Genomic DNA, 24499 nt, shown 5'->3' with positions numbered 1-24499 from the left:
GCGGGGAGTGGGGGGGAGAGGGAGAGAGAGAGGGCTCCCCCCTGTTCCCCGCTACTGCCGCCCGCGCCGCCGCGCATCTCCCCGCCCCCCGTCGGCACCCGGACACTTACGCGCGAACACTGCAGTGTTCGGCAAAGCCGGTGTCCGGGTGCGGATGTGTCCGTAACGGACACGTTCGCTCATCCCTATAGGTGAACCATTTTTTAACACTTTCAGTGCCTCCATTTGTTTACTTCCTCTTCTGGACCGATCAAAGTTCATGGGGCAGCACAGATTTATCGTGCAAGTAAAGTTTATTGTGCATTTGAACAATAAGTGGGCAGGATGACATTTCAGTCTGCTCTTCGGAAAAGTTGAGTATCGTAAGTGCTACCCTCCAGCATCCATCATGCGGGAATCCTTTCTTTACAGATACACAGGTTCGGAGGGTATAGTGGTGAAACACGTCAAATGTGGAGCAACGAGAACTTCATGGATTCGATTTGAAGAATCTCTCAACAGTCCTATGTATGAAATCATTCTTTTTCTCGTTCTAAGAATAACAGATGATTAAAGAAATAATTTTTAAAAAGATTACCGTGGAAAAACCTGGCTGTACAATAAAAGAAAGTGTGTCATCAGCCGATAACGGAAAACGAAGTTGGTCACCAGCATGCGTCAGCTGTTGTGTCATCGAGGTGGCCGCATAGTAAGACTTAGCATGTGTCAAGCAGTTCACATGGTCAGCGTAAACAAGAGGTTGGCCTCGGCTACTCCAAAAACGACCAATTTTGCTGGACTTTTTTTTTTTCCCCAAGTACAATGTCCCCGCAACTAGACGGCGAAAAAGAGAATGAATGCAGATACTAAAAGTTGGACTTTGGTAATATTTGCAGAACGGTGGCTGGAAGGAAATGTCGAAATGTGTAAGAGGAGCTGAAAGAGGGGGGGAGTTGCAAAGGAGGAACTAGAACAAGAGCACTGTACTGTAATGTGATATTCCGAAAATCAGCTATCTAATCTTGCCTGCAAATTCCTTCCCCCCTCTGCAGCTTGACAGAAGGCAGTTTACTGGGTTGTAGCTGGAGGCAGTGTCTACGAGGCTGGGAAGCAAGCAAGGAGCCAGCCAGCGTGATCCATTCCGCAGCTTCGATGCAACCCAGGCTTCTGCTTACTATTGTACAGCCAAAAAAAATGTGAGGCTTTATGTGGGAAGCCCTGAGTAGGGAACTGATTTACATTACCCAAGCTAGCAGTCAGGCAGAGCTCCTTGTCAGCAGACACTACTTTGGGGTTGGTTCACATGCCAGTCACGTCCACCCTTTGGAACAGTGAACAGCAACACCGGGGCTTCATCAAGTGATGAGAGCAGACGTCAAACTGCCCTATGAATATTGATGTGGAGGCTAGTCTGCTTTCGTAGAGGAGCAGAAGGAAGCAAGATGGCTGCCCTTTAGGATTTGTTAGAAAGGAGACCAGACTGTGTTTGCTGGATTTCTGCAAGGCAGAGGGACATTTAAGAGGTCAGAGTGCTATATTTATGCCCATACCTCCTTCCCTATCTCTCTCTTCCCTGTTTCTTTCTCACACTCTTGGAGACACATCTGTTTGTTCAGTGTGTGCAAGAATAAAGAGGAGAAAATACTGATCCTTCTCCAACATGGCTGACAAGTAGAGTTTTTAAATAATAAAGAGCCTTTTCTTTTTCATGTTTTTTTTTCTGTCTTTCCAGAATGTTTTTGTTCTTTTGCTTGCCTTTTTATCATAGTTTTGATATTTTAGAACGTGTAAGTTTTTGGTGTGTTTTCTCAATATTTCCTGTTCTGTTTCTGAAAAAGTAAGGTCTGAACAGTATTAAACTCTGCTTTAATTCACTTCTTATTTACAGTTCTAGGTTTAGCATGACTTGTTACAGTTTGTCTGTTTTTTGTTTTTGTTCCTTTTTAGGCAAGAATTTTTATTGTTTTTGGTTTTTCTTCATGTAAGTTTTTTTTTTTTTTTACCATCTTTTGTGCTGTACAACTAAACCCATACATTTTATATGGTCAGCCTACATGCCATGTGACTACATATGAGCAGACTTTCCAGAGAGACATCTTGCCCTGTTTTTCTCTCTGTCGCCCGGCATGTGTCTTTCAGCATACCTTGGACATTTTTTTTTTAAGGCTGCATTCTGCCTTTGTGCTTGCTGGTGAATCAGCTTTCCTTTTAGATAGCCGGTGAATGACAAGCAGACACAAAGGCAGGCGCAGTCAAAAGGACATAGACATAAGAGCCATAAACATACGTTTTTGTACATTTTCTTCATTGTAAGGTTAATTACCTTATCGAACCCTTTTAAGAAAATGAAGTTTTTGGTTTTATTTCCCTTTTTGGTATAAAATATCTAATGCTAATACATAGCTATGACATTCATTTAAAAGAAGTATGGCATTTGTTGTTGTGTTTTAGGTGTTTTTATAGAACAATAGTTGATCTTTTGGCACCTCCGATGACAGTACAGGTTAGATAAGCGTGTGATAACATGATCACTTGATACGTGTGAATATTTACGCCTGATTATTACAGTGTTACAGTCCATTCTAGATAATCCTATCTGTTTTGTTAAATTGCATGATTTGGGATGGCCATCCAAACCTATGGACTTAATGGCCATCCATACCTACAGAAAATAGATAAAGCTATATAGAGATGATGGTGGCCTGTGCCATTTTTAAATGGATAAATAAAGACCTAGGGAACCTCCATCTCAGAACCAATGAACTGTTCATTGTGACACCTAAGGAAATTCTTCAATGCAGTTGGTTTCGTCACACTTTGGCTGAACCATATAAAAAGTGAGGTAAGGCACAGCACAGATTCATTCAGAAAACTGCATCTGTAGCTCATCTCCCAACAGTGGCTTATTCTCCATTCCCTGGGATAAAAAAGATCTGTTTCCTGTTGCTAGCTAATGGAGGTTGTTCCATTTGCATTTTAATGGCTGTCTGCAGTGCTGCATAGTGGGGAGGAACTATGCTGATTCAATTGTATATTTACATGTGTATTACAACATGGGACTTTCATTTGATGCTGGCAAAGATTAGGATAAAAGGGACAATTATAAACCTTTTTTCTTGTCCTTCGAATGGAGTGAGGCAGCCATGTGGGAACTAGAAACATGTTGGGAAAGTTAATCCTTAATGAGAAGACAATAGCCATGAAAAGGTGTGTAAAATGTATGGGTGTTTACCATCAAGACCTTACTAATGTGTCTGCAAATGGGTTGTAAGCAACTTGTTTGCGCCTGCTTTTAGAAAAGATCCTTTATATCTTAGCTGTTAGATCTTAACTATAAAACATCTTATCTTATTTTAACATGCATTGGAAAATTTGAATGTAGATGACTCAGAATACTTCTCTTTTTTTGCTATTGATGTATGATACGAAGTTGTGGGTTGTGACCAAATTGATGAATTTAGTTTTCGTGAGCTTGAAGAGCTCAAAGTACAGTATATTTACTCCTAGCATTTAAATCTGCTGGTTCAAAAGCTTTTGCTGCTTTTTAGGGGTTTTTTTATATGATAGGTATCGTATTGGCATTGTTTTATGACTCTTGGCATTCAGCCAGGGCACTGAAAAAGTCTTGATGTGGTGCGCATGGTCTTGGACTCTGGCATGTCAACATTGTTTAAAGAGCAAGCAACATGCGCCAGCTCCAAGCTTGTTACGACGGAGGTACGTTGGATAGTTCTTCATAAGATTTCGGCTTGCACTAGTCAACTTGCAACAATATGACAAGTGCATTGCTGTAAGATATAACTTTGACTTCTATTCCAAATCTATAAATTGCTATCCTATAACTCTTATTTAGTCGAATATTCTTATCTCGGCTCTATAACCGCTTGAAACTGCTTGTTTGTCATTCATTCCATAAGAAAGCTCCAACTTCAGTTAAATATTCCCTAAATTTGAGTTGAAAGTCTTATTTTATGAATTATAATCATTATGGTTAACTCTATCCACAGCTGATTTTAGAAAAGTCACTCAAAAGTATATAGAGCCTTATGTTCGTGGAAGTTTGCTGCCAAGTAAACAGGAATGTCAGTGGTTATCTTTGGAAATAATTCTGCAAAACATTACCGCAAATTGTTTAGTCAGATTCACAGTAGTCCTACGTCTCATTGTGGTGTATAATCCCATGGAGGGCATACATCCAGAATACAGTTCTTTACCATCCACAAACCACTGCTTGCCAGAAATGCACCTTGTAGGCCGTAAAAATGCATAACTTTACATAGAGTACAACCAGCATGGGACAGTTTAATGTGGACATTCGTAGGCTGGTATGAGCAGTCTATTAAAAAAGAATGTATTGATTGGCAACATTGTGGTTGGCCATGAAAAAAAAGTATGACCAGAAGTATAGTTCACATCAGCAATTTTAGCACTTCACTAAAGTTGAGGGTGGTTTCATATCTGTGTTGGAACCTCTTGTCGAAGGTTCCACCGCAGATCCGGCTCAAAAAACTGGAAGAAAGTGTTGCATGCAGTGCTCTTTCTTCTGTCTAAAAAGCAAGGAAGCTGAGCGCAAACCAAACAGGCGCCACTATAGTCAATGGGGTCCATTCGGAGCTCTTTGGTTCCATCCTGAGATGGAACCATTCGACTATGGGGTTTCCTCTTTCCGAGTGGAGCAGGAAAGCAGAACCCCAGTTGTACTTGTAAAACCATCCAATGTTATTATTAAGGCTTTCAATTTGAATATGAATTGGGAACTTCATGGTGTTCTAATTTGTAAGTTGTAGAGGATCGGTATGTGTGTTCTGTATAATGGTATTACTTCAACACACTATGAAGATATTATGTGGGCATTGTCCCATGAGTAGGAGAGGCTTCTATATATAATCACTTGACATGGTGCCTCCAAACCTTCATCTGTCCCTGACCAGCTCTAGTCATCATAGTATGTTATGAATTGTATGACTTCACTCTAAATGCCATCTCTGAATGCCATACCTCCTATATGTACAAAGTGTAGATGTTAATTATAAGCACATTCGGGAAAGCAGTACAATATTATTACATTACAGAACTTACTGCTAATTTGAAACACACTCTACATATATATGAATACCATACTTGTGTGATGCACCCTGTTCAATGTCAAAATGTTGACGCATCTTTTTATCCAGTTATGGTATGTTATTTGCTTTTGTGGCGTGTTTTATGCTCAAACATCCTCCTCTTTCAGTGAAAAAGATTTCTTTGGTTTAGATTTTTTTTTTTGCATTGGCTTAAAGGGGTTGTGTCAAGAGTTCAAGCCTTATTCATATGTTTTATTAGGGCATATGCGTGATATATCCAGTAATACTAGATTTCAACTGCAGCATGCGGGCCCCACACTCTGGAAGGGGTTGTGTTAGCTGGCAAACCTTTTTTAATAAAAAAAAATCGTTGAATATCTTTTTTGTAGCTTTTTTTTTCTTTTTGGGTGGGCTTGTAAAAAGAATGACATTAACTTCATACGTTTTTTTACAAGCGTTTTTATGTGGCGTTTGTTATGATCACACATTTTTGACACGTTTTTTTTCAGGCATTTTTTTCTTATAGGTATCCCTATTAAATAAGGCTGAAAAAAAGAAAACGGCATACATAGCGCTTACCGTGTTTTGAAAACAAATGTCGAAAACGGTAAAAAGGCAAAAACGCTATAAAAATCAGGCTGCATGTAGAGGCTTTTTCATAAACCCCTATAGATTTACAGCAAATAACTGTCCGCAAAAGTTTTTGCCTTTAAAAAAAAAAAAAAGTAGCAAAAAAGCACCAGGCACTTTTCCTGAAAATGCTCTGTGCAAAGGCACCCTAACAAGGATTGTTGACCAACTACACCAGACTATTCAGTGATGGTCATAAATCCATTATGAGCTTTTCAGGCTTAGCTTGGAATACTTGACTTAATGTTGATATTCTGCTATGTATTTCAGGAGCTTGGTAATTAAAAACTATGCAAGCTTCCATATTTAAAGAGACCTGTCTACTTCTAGGAGCTAATGAGAACATGGCTTCCTCATAAACATGCATACTGAATCATAGTAATAATCATGCTGTTCATACACATAAAATAAATATTGCCAGATCCAGACGTTTTGAATAGGATACCTGACAATTAAATGTATGTAAGGGCAGCCCAAGTGTTACCAGTGTCTGCCATTGGGGTAAAAAAGATGTCAAAATATCTTGAGTAAGACACTCTTTGAGAACAATAACATTAGAGTATAATCATGTGACATCACAGAGGTTTAATGGACACCTTTTTGGGGGGGAGGCACTTTTTTCACTTAAGTGCATGCATTTTGGGCTGACATTCATTTTTGCCATAGGGTTTAATTAAAAATGTTTCACTGTTTGTCTTCTGCAGCTTTTTCATATCACTGTATATAGAAACTGCAGTCTAAAGGCCCATTTAGACATAACGATTATTGTGCAAAATTCGTTCAAGAGCCATCTTTTGAGCGATAATCGTTACATGTAAATGTGCCCATCTTTCACTTTTTTGCCTTACGATGAATTTGAGTTCGGCATGAAATCCATTGTTTGGCAGAACAGTTGATAAGTAGGACCACACGCTGTGTTCTGCCCAGGGAGCCCTGATTACATTGAGTTGTCAGCCAGTGGCAGAAGAAGGGAATTTATTCCGAGAACAGCAGGTGGTCTGTTCTTTGAATACAGCTCCCAGCGGCTCACACGCTACTAATTGGTACTAATAGGCATTAGTACCAAGTAGTAGCTTATGTAAATGACCGCTCAAAAGCCATCTTTTGAGCGATCATCTTTGTGTGTAAATGCACCTTAAGTCTCAAAAGGAGGTCTGTCAGTGAAGCTGAGCAGATGACTTGGTTACCCTCTCCTGCACGTTCTTATTAGTTAATTTATGAACTCAACAACATTTTTCAAAATTAACAAATTATTGATGTTCTACATAGTGCAGCCCACTTCTGATTGGTGGAAGTCCCAGGAAACCTCAGATCTCCACCGATCAAATTGATAATCAAAAGTCTGTGCAATCTTGTATCTATATCTGATTATATACGCATACACACAAGGGAAAAAAAACTTTAGCGCAGTAAGACTGAGATCCTTATTATAAATGGGCGTCTTACTGCTAGTGTGCTGTGTTTGAAGAAAGAACTGGAATTCCACATGTGGCTCTTTAAATGAAGCATGATGTTGCTTGACTGGTCTTACGTAACACAGTGATTCTGCAAGCGAGTTATGTAATATTAGCTTTAGACTGGGCGTGACTTTTATTACAATATTTAATAAAGTAATTAAACAAATATTGATATTTTTTTACACTAAACGAACCAGCAAAATAAACACAATTCCACTTGTCATTCTGCATGCCAAAGCCACCCCTAGAATCTATATAATACATCATTTAATTTAAAAAATACTGTATATGTAGAGAGCACAGATCTTATAATAAGATTCATCTCACAAAGCACTTTAGTTTCTCCCATATGCAATATACGTTAAATAAAGAACTGAGTAAGCTGGACACACAAATATGTGACTTAAAGAGACTATATCACCAAATTCTTTTTTGTATTAATTAAAACCAGATAGTAAAACATTTTTACATTTTTCTCATCTGTTTTTATTTCCTGTTTTGTAGAATTTTAATTCTGTTGTCTCTACATGACTATAGGGGCGGCCATCTTGCCTGAGCTACATTTAACAGCATTTTGAGATCTGCTTTACAGCAGCTTCATGGGCCATTCACACAATAGACAGGGAAGGACCCATTGACTTGTATGGTTACTAGACATGTTCTGTAACCGTGCAGAGGTCATTTTGTAGGGAGGGGGAGTAGATAGTCAGAGCTTATCGCCTATTGTGAATGGTGGATCGTATATTCTCTACATATAGGTGTTTTACCTTTTCAGTGTAATCCTGCCTGTGATGTTAGGTGTCTGCTGCAAAGTTTTCTCTACAGAACAGGAAGTGAGAGACTAGTATTAGGCTCTGTGGTCAGTATGAAAAATCCCAAGTATTTTAGATTTTTTTTGTTTTAATACAGATTGTCACTGAAAGTCAGAAAGAAAATCACAAAACAAAATCTTTAAAAATATGTTTAACGCAAACATTTTATTTTTATATGGTGGGTCATTTTTTGATGACACTTTCCTTTAACGTTATATGAAAGTTCTGAATATGGCCTAAAGCCAATCGGGCTGTAGTTTTTGTGTTTTCAGAAATTTGATGAACCTTTTGTAGATGCTTTCTTTTTTGCCCAGCTTGGTTTTAGTGTTGTGAAGAAATTGAAACTTATGAGTGTTCATTGATTTTGCACTATTTGTTTTTACTAGACAGCCCAAGCATCCAACCAACTTTTAGGCCAAGTTCACTCAAAAAAGTATTACTGCAAGACCTGGCTAATGATTAACGATAATAACAATACTCATGACTAACATAATATATTTAGTTTGCAAATTGAAAAGAAAACATGCCTGTTATCATATAAGATGAGTTGTGGCGATATTGCCATCCGATCAGACTTCTATGAACTATATTCTGACAGGCTCAGTGGCCCCATAAAAGCCATTGAGGACACTGGGCTAACAAAGTATAGGATCAGTGTATGTTTTCATGAGGCACACACTGAGAAAAGTTTTACTCTTAGGGGTCTGTAACTTCAAATTAATGTTTGCACCAAGTAGGATTTCGTACATATCTGCTAGCTGTTCTCCTTTAAATATTCAAATGTATGTGAAGTTCACTAACTACAAAATATAAATGTAAAATAAAATATTACAGTAATTCTGTAATTAAATGGTTATAAAAATGGCTTATTTAGTAATGCATGGGATACAACAAACCTTTTGCAATTGTGTAAAATTGTGTAAAAATATACTATAACTTCCAGCTTGTGCAAGATTAGGATAAGCTTAGCTTTTTTGGTGGCCATACACACTAGATGTATACTGGCTGAACCTGCCGTTCTCCTCTGGTCCAGCTGATCACCAAATGGGTCTGGGGGCCTTTTCCCTGATGGCAGATGTTGAGAGAGATAAGCATTGGGCAGTAAGATTTTAGGTATCTGGCACACATGCACGCTCAGCCGAGACGAGCATGCATGTATATGATGGGGATCAGGGAGATAGCTGGTGGCCAAGATTGCTATCTAATATGTATGACTTTTCCTTTGACTTGATTTTTGGACATAGATTTTTGGGTGTTGTGCCATTGTTCTATCAAACATAGTAGTGCACCTAAGTTGTAAAAACTGAAAATTCCCAAAGCCTGGTGCATCCCGTCGGTGTTTTTCTGTACGGCAAAAGTAGAAAATAACTACAAGCTACGTGTATAAAACCTAAATAGAAGTACCCCCAAATGTTGCCTGAAAAAATTATTTATCAGTGACACCATTTCTTAACTCTGTTATGCCGCCAAATGGAGGACGGAAGAGTTAATGTGATGTTACCGGGAGACACGTGGGTGATACGCGCACATGTCTGCACTGTTTACAAAATGACGACCCAGAATTCCCAGGGACATTTCCGTAACTGTTTCTAAGGGAAAGGATTCAAAAACATTGTGCAGCTTGTATGTGCTTCTCGAATACCTAGTCTCTGTGACTAACGTGCCTCCCTAGTCAGGTTGACCCAGCGCAGTTTTAGATTTATTCTGTCTTTGTACAATCATGTGAGCGATATCAAGCACTGTGACTTAGAAAGAGGTCATCTGCGGTGAGCCAAAAATAGCTTCTAACCAGCCTTGCAAACACAGGTCTGGTGGTTGTTGCGCTATGCACTGGCAATACAAAACCTTTCTGCCTGGGCCTATAAATAATGTTGGCTGTGCTGTAAGGGAATTGGAAGGCATAGAAACCTTTTCAAGGCTGTAAACAAAACACTCGCCATTAAACACAGTTGTTGTGAAGGGACTGTTTGCCTTGCCTGCAACCCCATGCTATAGCAATATGTTTCTGATGATCGCTTTGTACAGATCTTTAGTTGCCCGGGAGGGTTTTTTTTTAGTTGTTTTTTTTTTTTTTATATAAATAAATTGGAAGTAGAGAAGGAACGGAGATGAAATAGGAGAATATAGTGAGTAGCTGATATTTTCTCATCGTAGAGTTGTGTTTTCAGTATTTCCACTCGTAAAGCTAGTTCGAGTTGTACTTTTGCATCAGAAGAGTTAAATGGCTCTTGGTTTGAACTGCGCTATATCATTTTTAGTTTTCATTAGCCTGGTAGATCAAAGGTTCAGAGATTACTGGTAACTTTTGAACACTGGTATTTGTATATCTCCGTAACGGAGCTTCACTGCTGTGTCCTAATACGGCCTCTTGTATAGTGCTGACACAAGCTACCATCGACCTACGTAGCCTCCGCTCTTTGCTCCGAAGAAGTCATCTGACCTTTTTTAAAAAAAAAAGGAACCTACAGTCATTAAGCCGATAAGAGTTATGCGTTGATCGGGAGTTATGGCATGATCAAATATCTGTTAACGGAGTATGCATCACACATCGATGATGCCATCAACGGTGTTCCGTATCGTGCAGTAGTAAATGAGTCTAGACGCTGTTCAGATGATCTTACCGTTCTGCTGAGTCATAACAAGATTGATTGATACAGCTGAGTTTTCAACAAGGTCTCGGAAACAAAAGAGGACAACCCTTAACTGACAATGTGGCCGAGGTTCCTCCTTAATGTTAATAGACCTGCTGCCACTCTTTAGGCTCCACAGTTGGAATAGACAAGGAGAGAGGGAGTTAAAGATTTCTGGCGTTGTTGCATTAATATTGGTGCCAGAGGTGACTCCACGAATAGGAGATTCCAGGTCACTGTGACGCCTTCTCACGTGGTTCCGCGCACATGGCTACAATGTTTACAAACATGATTCCAGAAATACTAGGGGGAAATTCGAGGGTGTGTCAGTCTTCAATGTCACAGGTGGCGAAAATGTCTAGACGAGAGCGAGACAGGAAACAGAATCGGGCATCACTCACAATCTCTAGTCATCGAAAACGGGCATCTTATAACATTGTAATCTGGCAAGATTTGTTAGATGACAATATCTGCAACATGCATTTCCTATTGCTGAAGAGCAATTTAAAGGGTCTTCACAACATTGGACCTAGTTGAAGCAATAATGAATATTAGCAGATATTAACCAACAAATCTGACCTGCTGAGAAAAATACTGTTAAATGGATTAATCACGGTGTTATCAGCCTGTTGGCTATGGATAACTATATAAATATTTGCCGTGTTGTATTTTTGGATCCAGATACGTAAGAACCGCTTACTCCTCAGCTATAAGCAAAGAGATATTTTTTTTCCAGAGGATATAAGGAGGCAAATTAACTGTTCTGTTTGGAAACACTGGTCATAGGATTTGCAAGATGTAAAAAAAACATTGCGCATGTCTTGAGAGGGTCAATCTGGGACACCAGGAAATAAAGCATAAGGAGAAACCTCATACAATGAGTCCTTTCTGTGTGCCTAGAAACAGATTGCTTATATTACCTGCTCCAGAACCAGTTACAGAGTATGTGGGAACATACAACGTTGCCTGATTTAGTCGTAAGGTTACTCTACCTCCAACCTATGTAATATAACAGATTTATACTGTTAAGGTTCACAAATAATTTTTTGCTAAATTACCTATGGGCTACTTTGTCATGCATTTGCTAGGCTTCACATAAGCCATTAAAACATAATTACAGAGTCCTGTTATGGAGTGTGCCTCAACTTGTTCAAACAGAGCAAAAACTTAACATAACAGGTGTTGTATCACATTGTATTTTGTGACCATGTATAGGACACCCTGACGAGAAGTCCATATTGTTAATAGGCAAATTTAATCCTTTGACCCAAAGAACTTTTTTGCTGGAAGGGTCTAGTTTATGTGCTCAATGTACATCTTGATGCCCTTTTACATGGGCAGACAATCGGGTGAATGCACGGGTGTAAGAATGTTTGTTCCTGATCATTACCCCATTTTTTAAAATCTGGTCAGAGTGATTTAAAAACAAAGACTTGCCTCACTACAGCCCCACTGCTCCCATTTTTGCACTGCCCAGATCCCCGCTGCTCTCCACTTCCTGCCGCACCATCAATACCACCCCGAGAATGGGATACATGACTGTTGCAACTTATCACCAGACAAAGTGAGCCAGTGATTTGGTCACATGTCCCTGTTGGTGATGCTATCATAGCAGCCAGAATTGGAGAACCGAAGGGGTCCAGGCTCTGGTGTAAAGGGCATGGCAGAGATTTATTGAGGTGACTGATTTCTTTTTATGTTGTTACACCACCCTGAGCAGGTTTAAAACTTTCTTGGGAGCTTGATGCCTCTTTTAACTAAAGAATCCTCAAACTGTGCTATGTGAACCTGGTGATCCAGCTTTTGGATTTTGATTTAGCTTAGAAAGCATGGTCAAGCTCAATGGTCATGTTCATGGAGAAATTGGAAGAGCTAGGTAATGTTCAAATGATCATTTGGACAGCAGCTATTTTGTGTCTATGGCCAATGGTAACAAGGAAGCTTCTATCCATTAGTGAAGAGTATGGGATTAACGTGGCTCCATTGGCTTGGATTAAAACATTAGACTACAGTTTATCCTTTTGTCACATTGTAAGCAGCCATAAAAGGTACCTGGTTCTTTTTACTTATCCATTGCATGTTGCGTTACTTCAAAGACTGACTCAGAAATGTTAAAATGAATATGCTTACAGTATCAAGAAATCCTCTTGAACTAAAGCCTAAACAAGTATCCCTATCCCTTTGATATCCCTACATGCCCTGACTCTGTGGTTGAAGTAACTTGCGATTAAGGTTAGGTATCAGCCTGCCTTACTTAGGAAAATAATACAAGCTTTCATCTTGGTATCTTTCTGCCAAAAAAGTCTGCCTGCATCTAAACCTTAGAGTCAAAAACATCTGGGAGTCTTTTGAGACATGCAGAACTATCAAGCAGCATTATGGTGTCGAGCTAGTGATTGTTTTTCCATAGTATTTCTTCCAGGTGACTATTAGAAAAAAATAATTCTGCATATCCTCTTGGAGCATAACACAGCAAAGAAAATCCCTTGAATTTACATTGACTCTTGGACCTGGAACTTCAACTTGTTGGGGTTATTTACAGTACAGCCCGTCATCCAGACTAGATGGTGGTTCGATGAAATGGCCCATTTTGCCAATTGCTAATCACTCATCGTTTTAAAATTTTATGCATACAATCCTTGATAAACGGCCAATGGCTGCCAAAAAAGTGATCGACCAGGTTGGATTCAGACAGCCTTGCCCGAAGCTATGTGCATATGGCGTGAACAGATCATCATTGATCTGAAGTACAACTGACTGTCTGCATGGTGGCTATTTCAAATTTAATATGCATTGCAAGCTTAAAAAAACAGTGATTTGGTGATTAGCACTGTTGCCTAGTGGTGCTGGGGTCCTAGGTTCAAGTCTAACAGAGGACGACAACTGCACAGAGTTTGTATGTTCTCCCTGTGTTTGTGTGGGTTTCTTCCCATACTCCAAAATATGCTAATAGGTGAATTAAAAAAAATTGTGAGCCCCAATTGGGAAAGAACTAGAGATGAGCAAGTATACTCGCTAAGGCACATTACTCGAGCGAGTAGTGCCTTAGCCGAGTATCTCTTCCCCCCCCCCCCTTCCCCGCCCGGTACCCCCTGCTCCCCGCCGCAACTCACCTGTCACCGGCGCCGGCCACCGAATCTTTAGAGACAAGCGGAGAGATACTCGACTAAGGCACTACTCGCTCGAGTAATGTGCCTTAGCGAATATACTCGCTCATCTCTAGAAAGAACCCATAATATCAGGTGATGTAAAGGGCTCCATAATATATATGCATTATATAAATGAGGGTAATAGAAACCATTGTTTGTTGTTTTGTTTTTTTTTGAGAAGCATGCATGGCCTTATAAGTCTCCTCACACATAACCTAGGTGGTCTCCCTAAGGAGATATGATACCCCTCTTGACCCAATACATACTGTGTAACGCTTTATTTTCCCTGTGGTGACACTGCAAGGAAATTGAACACTTTCTGCTGGAATCCCCCACAGATTACGGGCTGCTGTGGGTCTAAGCAGCTAAACGCTGTGATGAGCTTATCATAGGAGAACCCTTCTAACAAAAGGGATTGTCCAAAGCAGACAGCCCTTTAAGTGTTAGCGCCAAAATTACTAGTTTATAATGCTTTACTCTTCCATTTACTATTTGCTCTTCCATTTCAGTAGTCCGGGGTAGTACATTTGCCTGAGCATCTTTACAGGATATTATAGGAGTAGTTGAACAAGAAGAATAAGGATGCTTTCCTTGTCTTTAAGAATATGTAAAATGTAATTTTATTTTTCATATCTTGTTGACCTTGACTTTATGATGAAAATATAAAGAAGAAATTTAAGCATTAAAGGGCTTTTCCAGTCCATTTTTATTGATGACAGTTGATTGGCTGGGGCACGCCATTTTGGACCCCAATCGATCAGCTCTTGGGTGCCTACTGTAAGCACACAGGATACGGAGTGGAAGCAGATGGCTCTGACACCTGCGTAAGGGAATCCTCTGGCTGAATGGATCTGTCTTGTGGAGGAACGAACAGACCCCATTGACTAGAATGGGGTCCATTTAGTTTCTGCTCAGCTGCCAAGCATTTTACCGGAAAAAAAAGTCCTGCATGCAACGCTATTTCTTTCAATATTTTGTGCCGGATCTGCGACTGAACCTTCAAAAGCAAGTTCCCGCTCAGATATGAACCCCGGCTTAAGAAACCCCAAACATTCTTCAATAACTTTATAATTTTATATGGTTTTCTATGAATTTTGACATGGAAAAATTATGGAGCAGATTGATGAAAATGGTCTAAAAGAAAAACTGTCTTTGTGAACCTCAAGAATGACTTATAGAGCAGCTTTCATTTCTCAAGAAGAGTGAAAGCTGAGCTGTGATTGGTTACTATAGACAACAAGAGAGGTTTTGTTTTAAACCATTTCATCAATTTCCCCCATCCACCCCCCCATGTCTATCGAACCATCCCACTCTCAGTGAAATGGATTGTATCCATGGCATTGAGGTGCAACTGTCAAACATGCCTTTGACTCTGTGTGCCTTACATTTACTCAGTTGAACAGCGTCTGTTTACTGTTCGTGAATACTGGTGAACGGGCTCATTTAAACTATTAAAAAATTGAAAATTTATGTAAGAGACCAATTAATTTAGAAAAAGCTGTGCCCACCAAGATCACCAGACCGGATGTCACCTGATTTCTTCTTCTTCTGGGGTTTACTCAAGGGCTGTGTAAACAGCAATAAGCCATGAACAACAGATGCCCTTAAATATGTAATATGGCGGGAGGTTGTTGCCATTACTGATGTCACATTAACAGATGCTGGAAGGGGCTGTTTTCAGCATATGCTCTAGGCAGACATTTTTTTTGCAACATACAAGATATATAGATATCAGTTTTTGTAGGGAACCAGACAAAAATAAAAAAGTTATTGGGCAATGTTTGGAATCGCTCTGTATAAATCTACCGCTATAATCTATAATACTTGTACTAGCATGATTTTTTTTATAAAATTGATAATTTCATTAAGCTAGATATTAAAAAAAAACAAAAAACATTCTTTCTTATATATGCCCTACGGCTAAGCTATGGTTATACATACAGATAGTACCTGTGAGGGCTCCTTCACACATACGGCTTTTGGGCACGTAATACGCTGTACCAATCTGCCATAGGCTCCCATGTTGCCGGTCACACACATTGCACGAAATTCGCATGCAATAAAGATCACAGCATGTTTTATCTTGGCGGGTATTATGTGCACATACATGCCAAGATACTGCATGGCGATTGGTAGCATCCATCAAGTATGCAATGTCATTGCGGACTTCCTGTGTGCCACCTCGTGGGCGGCATGCAGTCAATTATGCTTGTGTGAAGCCGCCCTAGGTAAGAGCTTTCCTTACTATCAGCTAATGATATATTTTGATACTCAGACATGGTAACGCCCCTTCCTGACTTCTCCTTTGCAATAGATTAGTTTTATCAGCCTAAATCACAGTGAACGTAGTTGGTTCCTACCATTTCTCAATTGATGGTTGTGTAGATGTGATTCTAAAAATGGGTTTCCGAATTTAAAAAGTAAGAGTTGTTCGTCACTGATCCATCTCTACGTCCCAATCTAGAGGAGTCCCATAAAGCCTCTTTTACAAGGATCGGCTATCGTGTAAAGAATCCTTTTATTGAGCAAATGTTCCCAATCTTTGTCCAGTTTAAGAGGTGCAGCGATTGTTTAATCTGCAAGAATTTACTCATTCTTTTAGGATGTTGAATTAAAAATTACTCTGTGTGTTCTATCCCCTCGTATCAACAGCTACTTGCTAGTCATTAGCAATCTAAGGCCGGCTTCTAAGGCCTATTTGCGTGTGCAAAAGTCGCCCAAGCAATACAAAGAGAACAGAACCCATTGGTTTTAATGGGTTTGTTTGCATTTCTATATTTTGCGCACGCATTTCTAGCACGCCAAAAAATAGAACATGTTCTATTTTTCTGCGTATTTGCGCATCAAAGGTCCCCATAGAAGTCAATAGGGGGTTCGTAAATGTGTGTGCAATACGCAAGGAGATAAGTGAATCCCTGTGTAATTGCATTGGGGAAAAAAAACACATCTGGAACTAATTAGCTATTTCAATTGGTACGTTTGTTTGCTGCGCAAATCGACACACCCTACAGGCAGAAAAAGTACAGTAAAATATGCCGATGCGTGCAAAAAAAGCCTACTTCAGTGCGCAAATGCCTTGAGGCGCACGCAATTGCACTTATGCTTGTGTGAAGCCGGCCTTAAAAAGCAATCAAAATGCTAATAAAACATGCTTACGGTTACATATCAATGCATGTCTTTCGAACATTATGGTTATATTGTCGATCGGAAATCATTCTCACAAATGTACCTTTACGTATAAAAAGGACCCTAAGCACAGTGTGTCTCTACGTGTAGAAGCCATAAGAATATGCATTACTTGGTGTATATGTTTTGGCCACAATTCGTAAAACTCCCTCTATAGGCCGTGGCATAAAAAGTTACCGACTTAATTAAACGTTTCTCTGACATTCGCAGTCATTTTTTATTGTTATACCAGTATTAGTAATGTAGTAATTTTAAGGAGGTTGTACCAAAATTGCAAGTTATTCCCTATCCACGGGACATCCACAGGATTAGGGGTTCACTTGCTGATCAGTCAGGGTCTGCAGAACAGGACTCCCGTGTCCCACTCTGATGGTCACTTCTCTGTATGGCACAGAGTGTTAAGGCAGTCCTTAACAGTCCTAAGCTCTCGCTCACGACCTGAAGATTGAGTGTTCAGTCCCTACATGGTTCAGGTAGACGGCTCAAGGTCGACTCCGCCTTCCATCCTTCTGAGGTCCGTGAAATGAGGACCCAGCTTGGTGGAGGCTAATTAATTACATCAAAGCGCTGCGGAATAAGTTGGCACTATACAAATAACAAGATTTATCCCCCCCTCCCCTCGCAGTGACGTCTCTGTGAATGGAGTGCTGGCCAAGCATGCACAGTCAGTGCTCCATTCATTTCAATGGGGCTGGCGGAAATACCCCAGCAGGTGCTTCTTGGGTATCTTCGAAGTCCCACTGACAGTTAACATAGTGCTAGTGCGCTTGCTCAACCAGGGCTTTACTCAGTCCTCTCTTTACTGCAGGGGGGTGCAGTGAGGAGTATGGGGGACACAGGACCCCTGTTCTTGAGATCAATGTTGGTACAAGCCCTTTAGGAACATACAACAGTTGTGTTCAGTTGAGGGCAGAGTGACCTATCTATTACCTGTAGTGCTGTCGGCACATGCAAATAGTAGTTTCAAGGAACAATTGTATACATGTACTGTCAAGGGTTGGTCACCTGAACAGAGAAAATCCTGCTTAGCAAGTTCTACCAAAGACACACCTAGCCCGCCTTGCCCTTTTTTAGTTTTGATATGAGTGTTATTCCTACACAGTATGAACACTTGTTTCATTTTATGTCAAAGTACATTTGGATTACTATATATGTAGTCCTGCCAAGCACAAACTAAGGTCGTCTTCACATGACCGTATTTACGTATGTTCTTGTGTCCATAAAATTTGCGTGCGCAAAACACCAAGAATAGAACTCATTGATTTCAATAGGCTCCTTCTCATGGGGATGTTTTGCGTGCGCCTTTCGCAATTGCAGATAAAAGTATGACCTGCTCTATCTTTCTGCGTTTTGCTCAGCAAAGGCCCCCATAGATGTTTATGGTAGGTGTGCAAATACGTGAAACACTGCACAAAAAACGCAATAAAACCCCACCTGGACCTCATTAGGCTAATAGCCTCTTACTCCACGGAAAAGGTGTGTCGTGCGTACATGCTAACTGGCCCTGAGTGCGTAAAAAGTGCTGTACTATGGCGGACGCGCGCAAATATACCTCCTCCAACCTCATTCATGTGCAAATATGTTGTGCTGCAGAGAGCCTTTTTTCTGAATACCCCAAAATTATCATTAAGATGGGATCATTGCGGTGACATTAGCGCTCCTCCGTAGTGGAATATCGCTTGCGATATGCCGTCCTGCTCGTGTACACTCAGTCTAATCCTATCTTTCTTGCAGTTATTTTTTCTAAGGCAGGACCTTTCTTCTGTTTCTTTTTTCTTTTTTTTTCAAACGCTCGCACAAAAGCTTGGCGTTCAAATAGTAAGAAAAAAAACCTTTTTCATCCGCTGATGCGCTCCGTAGCGGTGAGCCTATTCGCGCATGCACCCATTTGTTTTTGCCCTAAATCCACATTGGATTTAGATTTGCCAAAAGATGATCACATTTTATGTTTTTTTACTAATGCCTAGTAATTTCAAAATAAAACCGAAAGAGCGGCGCGATATTTATGTATAAACATTTTGGTTTATTTTTGTTTCTTTTTAAAAGAGCTGGCATAACAAAAGAAAAACAAAAATAGAAAAAATGTTTTTCTTGCCCACATCAAAGAAAGTATTGCATGGAGTCCATACTTTTTGATTTTGCGCCATTAAAAAAATGGCATGTTGGGCACGAATACACAAACCCACTTTTATGTCATTCAGGGAAAAGAAAATCACTGGTGGCCACAGTTTTTAAATCTGAGTCAGGCTGTACTTACACGGACGAGTTTCATGCACGAATTCTGTCCAATAGCAATATGGATGGAACTCGCGTGAGCTAATGATACATTGATTTCAATGTGTTTTATTCACATGAGCGATTTTTCTCTGCTGATAAATTGCTGCGTGTCCTATTTTTGGACAAATTAACGGAACAGCTGGTTTTTGTTTTTCTTTTTTTTCTCGCTCTCTCTCGCTGGCGGCAGGGCCAAAACTGGAGCGGGTTCCAACACCGCGTGATGCTCACTCGAGTAGCGAGCACCATCGAGTATGCTAATACTCGAACGAGCATCAAGCTTGGTAGAGCACGTTTGCTCAACTCTATTGGACACCTATGACTTTGACATGTGGGGAGTGGGAGGTATAATTTAGGATATTAGTGGAGTTATACACTTGGCCATTCTTCATTTTTGTTCTCTACCCCTCCACCCCCTCCCTTTCAAAATATCATAAGGTTAGTATTTTACAACCAGCATAGCCATGTGAGGGCTTGTGTTTTTCCAGGTCGTGCCATTTGAAGTACTACCATATAAAATACACTGAAGTGGGGTAAAATGAAAAAAAAACTGCAATTGCGCAATTTTGAGGTGAGGGGGGGTTACAGCATACACAGTACAGCAGAAATAACATGTTAAACTTATTCTGTAGTTTGGTAAGATTATGGCAATACCAAAATATTTAGTCTTTTTTTTGTTTGTTTTACTACTATATATATATTTTTTAAAATACTTTCTGACACTATCTTCTGACCACCATAAGTTGTTTTGTTTGTTTGTTTGTTTGTTTTGTTTTGTTTTGTTTTTTGGGGGGGTTTTCTTACATTTATTTCTACAACCATGGGGTTGTGTGAAGGCTTGTTTTTGACGGGACGACCTGTAGTTTTTATTGGCGCCATTTTGGCATACACACTTTTTCATTGGATTTTATTCAATTTTCTTTTTTATTTATTTTTTTTTATTGCTACCCACAGGAGACTTGAACTTGCAATCATTTGATTTCTTATACAATGTATTGCAAAACTTCAGTATTGCAGTATACTGCATTTGAACAAGAATTCTAGTAAGCCCTACGACAGGGCTGAATGGGCAAACCTCAATGGCAGCCCCGGGGGCCTTCACAAGCTCATGCCATGATTTATGAATGGCCTTCCATGATCTCGTTGAGCTGAGAGAGGCAGCTCTTTCCCTGTCGGACCATGTAAATGTTAAATGGCTAATGGCTTCAATAGGAGTCCTCCTTGATCGCAGACGCTGGTGTCGGCTATCAAAGACAGTCTGTTTCAAGTCAACTACATACAAACCTGCACACATTCGACACACAAATGTGCTGGATGTTGTCAACAGTTTAAACATTAAGTTGATTAACAATCTGGAATGTTGGGGTCACTCATTACAGCTTATTGATTTTGGGACACTATCGGAGGCAAAGAAATTGGATTTATAAGTCTGGATTCTGTGGATGAGCGTACATTTTTCTCCTGCTTCCCCAGTATTGGTATGTGGCTGTACTGCTGACACTACTTTTGATTTGTACCATTAAATGGGTTGTCCCATTTCTAGTCGTGTTACTGCAGGAAGCAGACAGCTCCATACATTGCACAGTGGTCTAAGTTGGTACTGAGATGTCTGCTTCCAGCAACAAAGGGGCTATAAGTGGGACAACTCTTTTAATGTAAAACCTACAAACTATTTGGAATTTTGGTTTAGGGGCAACATAAGTCTTTATATGGACTTTGAATAGTGTGATTTCTAAATCTTTACCTATCTCTAATCTATATCAGCCAATAAGATGCTATTCTAAACCTGGTCAATGTTGGTTGAACCCGCTAATTTTCGCAGGTACAGTTGATTGATTAAAGTAACTGGTGGGTGTCTCGACTCTCCACCTCCCCAATAGCAGATGTCAGGGCAAAGGAAGATGAGATATGTTGGATTTCAACATGCCCAATCCTTCGGAAACTGCTTATCGCCAAAGACAACAGACAGGTCTAGCAGTGGCTTATTGCCCACTCCATAATGAGAACACACTTGCCCAAGGATGCATGTGTATGGGAAAGGACTGTTGAGAGAGATGGCTGTCAGCTGTGAGAGGAAATCTCATTCAGCAATCTGGGTTGTATGACAGGTGTATGACCAACCCCCCCACCCCTCTTACAGGCGAGCGTCTTCTGTCCCGCTCTGTGAGCAGTGGCCGCCGAGCTCCTTCCCATGCAGGGACTTCTGCCATGCACCAGGAAAACAGGTGCATGGCAGCACTGAAGTGGCTGAGCGCATACAGAACACATATAGTATACATCTATAACATGGCAGCATTCTGTGTGTAAGGACGCAGATCCTACGAGAGGTCGGGGCCTACGGCTAGAGATGACGCATCTAACGGTTATGCCTCCACCCTGCTTCATTAACATAATGTAGTGATATGTAAAGTTTGTTACACAGGCGAAAGTTTTATGCCTGGCGAAGAAAGTTAAGTGATGTATGCTTCCCGAGACTGAGCAATTTTGGTAGTTGCCCCATTGATAACTTCAAGTTGATAGAGCTCTATGTATACTCTTTGACCTACATTCTAATAAGTCATTAATTCATTCATTTATCACAGTGCCGCAACTGTAAAGTCTGTCCCTTCGTGAACTTAACACCGCTACGGCGTCCTCCCAGAAGTACTTACCACATCTAGGTTAACATCCGCCTGTTTTTATATTGGACTGACTTCTTGCCTTGCCCCTGAGAACTTTGCTTTATTTTGCACCCAAATTAATTCTAGATAGTTTTTCTCCACCCATTATCTGGTAGTAAATATACATGCAAAATTGCCCATATGCAGGGTTCTTATATTTGGGTACTTTGGAAATGGAATGTTTCCTTCCTCCAGTAATGACGTTCTACCGTAGTGAGACCGGTCAGAGGGCCATGACTATACTGGGAGGCATGGCACAGTCTTCCGTGTTTTCTTTGCACAAGAGTGGGCAACGTTACCGGCTTATAGATCACACCCTCTTGGCATGACTTTTTTTAGCCTTTTTTGGGTTCTAGTCAAGCTAAATTAGCCAATCCCTAGACCTTGATAATCCCAGTTATGCATGACATTGACTATCTGGCATTTTTCCCTTTAATGAGTGACTCAGACATGCTTTGCCTCTCTTGGCTTTATGCCCAAGTGCTGTAATAATGATTCAATTTTTGAGCAAGAATGTTTAGCCAGACTTGTGATTCTGTGCCATTTGGCATGAAGACCATATAAACAGGTTCCCAAACGTACCTTCCTACATAAACCCTCTGCATGGCAGTAGATGTGGTGCTATTGGATAAAGTATATTATGTATATTAACTATGGATTTGGGGTTGTTTTGCAACGTGTTTTTGATCTTTCGTTTAGCTCCCATACATTACTGTGAGTCTCTCTGTTCAGTCATCATGAAATGCAGAATGAAGGTGAGCAGCCCGTTCATGGGGAATCTGAAGCTAAATGTCAGATGAATGACAGATATGTCATATCTGTTGCCAGTTTAAAGGTCAGAAAGTGACATGTTGGAGGGACCATTTGGTTGCCGTACATATCAAGCATGGCTTCTGCACATTTGAGATCTATTTGACTATGAATATAGATTTGGGCTGGAAAATCTATAATAGAAATATAACATTATAAGTTAATTTACATATTACTAATTGGCTTCCATATTTTTAGATTAAATACAAAGAATGGAGAGCGGCATATTTATAATCTGCTTCTTTTGTGCTGTTTTCAGCTATACGAAAATTGCAGTCTAGTGTGAAATAATTTGTAGATCATTACACTTGTCAGATTCTGCATGGACCTTTAAAGGGAATCTGTTAGCTCAAACATGCTCTCCAAACCACAGGCATCATGTTATAGAGCAGGAGGAGCTGAGCAGAGTGATATATAGTTTAATGGGGAAAGATTCAGTAGAACTTGTATTTTATTCATTTATATCTCTGCACATTCTAAGCAGAATAGTCCAATGGGCGGAGCCATAAGTCATTGACAGCTAACTGTATGTACAGTGCTACACAGCTGCCAATCACTGATAGGACCGCCCACTGGAATGGTCAATAAAGGATTAAATGAATAAAATACAAGTTATACTTTCCCCATAAAACTATATATCAATCTGCTCAGCTCTTCCTGCTCTAAAACATGATGCCTGTAGTTTGGACCGCATGTTCATGCTGACAGATTTCCTCTATGGTCTTTGGGGTTGCTTACATCCCTTCTCTACTCTATTGTTTATCTGGCAGCTGTGTATTTCTCTGTTGTCGTCTCATGCACTGCTATAGGCAGAGATGATGTTTTGAGCCACAGTCCATTCAGTGTCTTTGGGGCCTAGGTGTGAATACAACTACTTTCTATAAGATTTTATCAATGTGCGTTCCAATATGTGAGACTTTTGTATTAATTAATGATTGTATTTTAGACTTAATGGGATTGTCAAGTCGTAAACTACTGGTGGACTATTCACATGATAGACCATCAATAGTAGATCAGCAGGGGTCTATTGTCGGGAATCCCTGCCAAACAATTGTTTGATGGGCGAGTATGCTTGTCACCAGAGCTGATTTCTACAGGAATCAGACAGCTCCCTTCCCACTCAAGTGGCCAGGCTTGGTATTATAGATAAAGTTCCATTGAAGTGAATGGGAAATGTGCCTGTAATACCAAGCCTCTCTACTGCAGTAAGAACGGAGCTGTCTACTTCCTGTAGAAAACTGCTCAGTAAGGCCTTAGTCACACGGGCGCATCGGCACCCGTACACCGGCGCCGATGCGCCCGTCTGACTGTCAGCGAGAAGACGGACGTACCTGCAGACGGCCGTCTCTCTGCAGCGCTGGAGGAAAGAACATGTGACCGGCTCCATTGCCGGTCATGTGTTCTTTCCTCCAGCGCTTCAGAGAGACGGCCGTCTGCAGGTACGTCCGTCTTCTCATTGACAGTCAGACGGGCGCATCGGCGCCGGTGTACGGGTGCCGATGCGCCCGAGTGACTAAGGCCTAAATGTGTATGGCGGTCTGGAAAACTGTGCTGAACCGTGTTCAAAGAGTGTGAAAGAAATGAAGTGCTTGTAAAAGTGCATCCTGGGTCACTACTCTAGAGGATCTTCAGACCACGGGTTGGTTAAACTACTTAATGGCTTCAATCAGGAGACAATAAGGGTTGTCTACAGTTAAGGCCCATTTAGATGGGACAAATGTTGGGCAAACAATGCCCGACACCCATCTCTGCATACACTCGCTCCCGTGCTGTTGCTAGTATTGCTGGTTCGCGGCCAACAGGGGGGCGGGGCGGCTACAGGAGATTTCACTCCTCTCGCTCCCCC

General features: G+C 40.5%; 1 protein-coding gene across 1 annotated transcript in view; it reads left to right on the top strand.

Annotated features, from left to right (window-relative positions):
• Positions 1-1203: 1203 nt before the first annotated feature.
• Positions 1204-24499, top strand: part of TET2 (tet methylcytosine dioxygenase 2) — a 76245-nt gene continuing 52949 nt past the window's right edge. The window contains exon 1 of the mRNA XM_066573918.1: positions 1204-1502. The gene's annotated coding sequence lies outside the window, so the exon portion shown is untranslated. The remainder of the gene's footprint in view (positions 1503-24499) is intronic.

Source organism: Eleutherodactylus coqui, chromosome 7, assembly GCF_035609145.1.
Source record: "Eleutherodactylus coqui strain aEleCoq1 chromosome 7, aEleCoq1.hap1, whole genome shotgun sequence".
Classification (NCBI taxonomy): Eukaryota; Metazoa; Chordata; class Amphibia; order Anura; family Eleutherodactylidae; genus Eleutherodactylus; species Eleutherodactylus coqui.
Note: the sequence above shows the minus strand (reverse complement) of the source record. Positions and strands in the feature narration are given on the sequence as shown.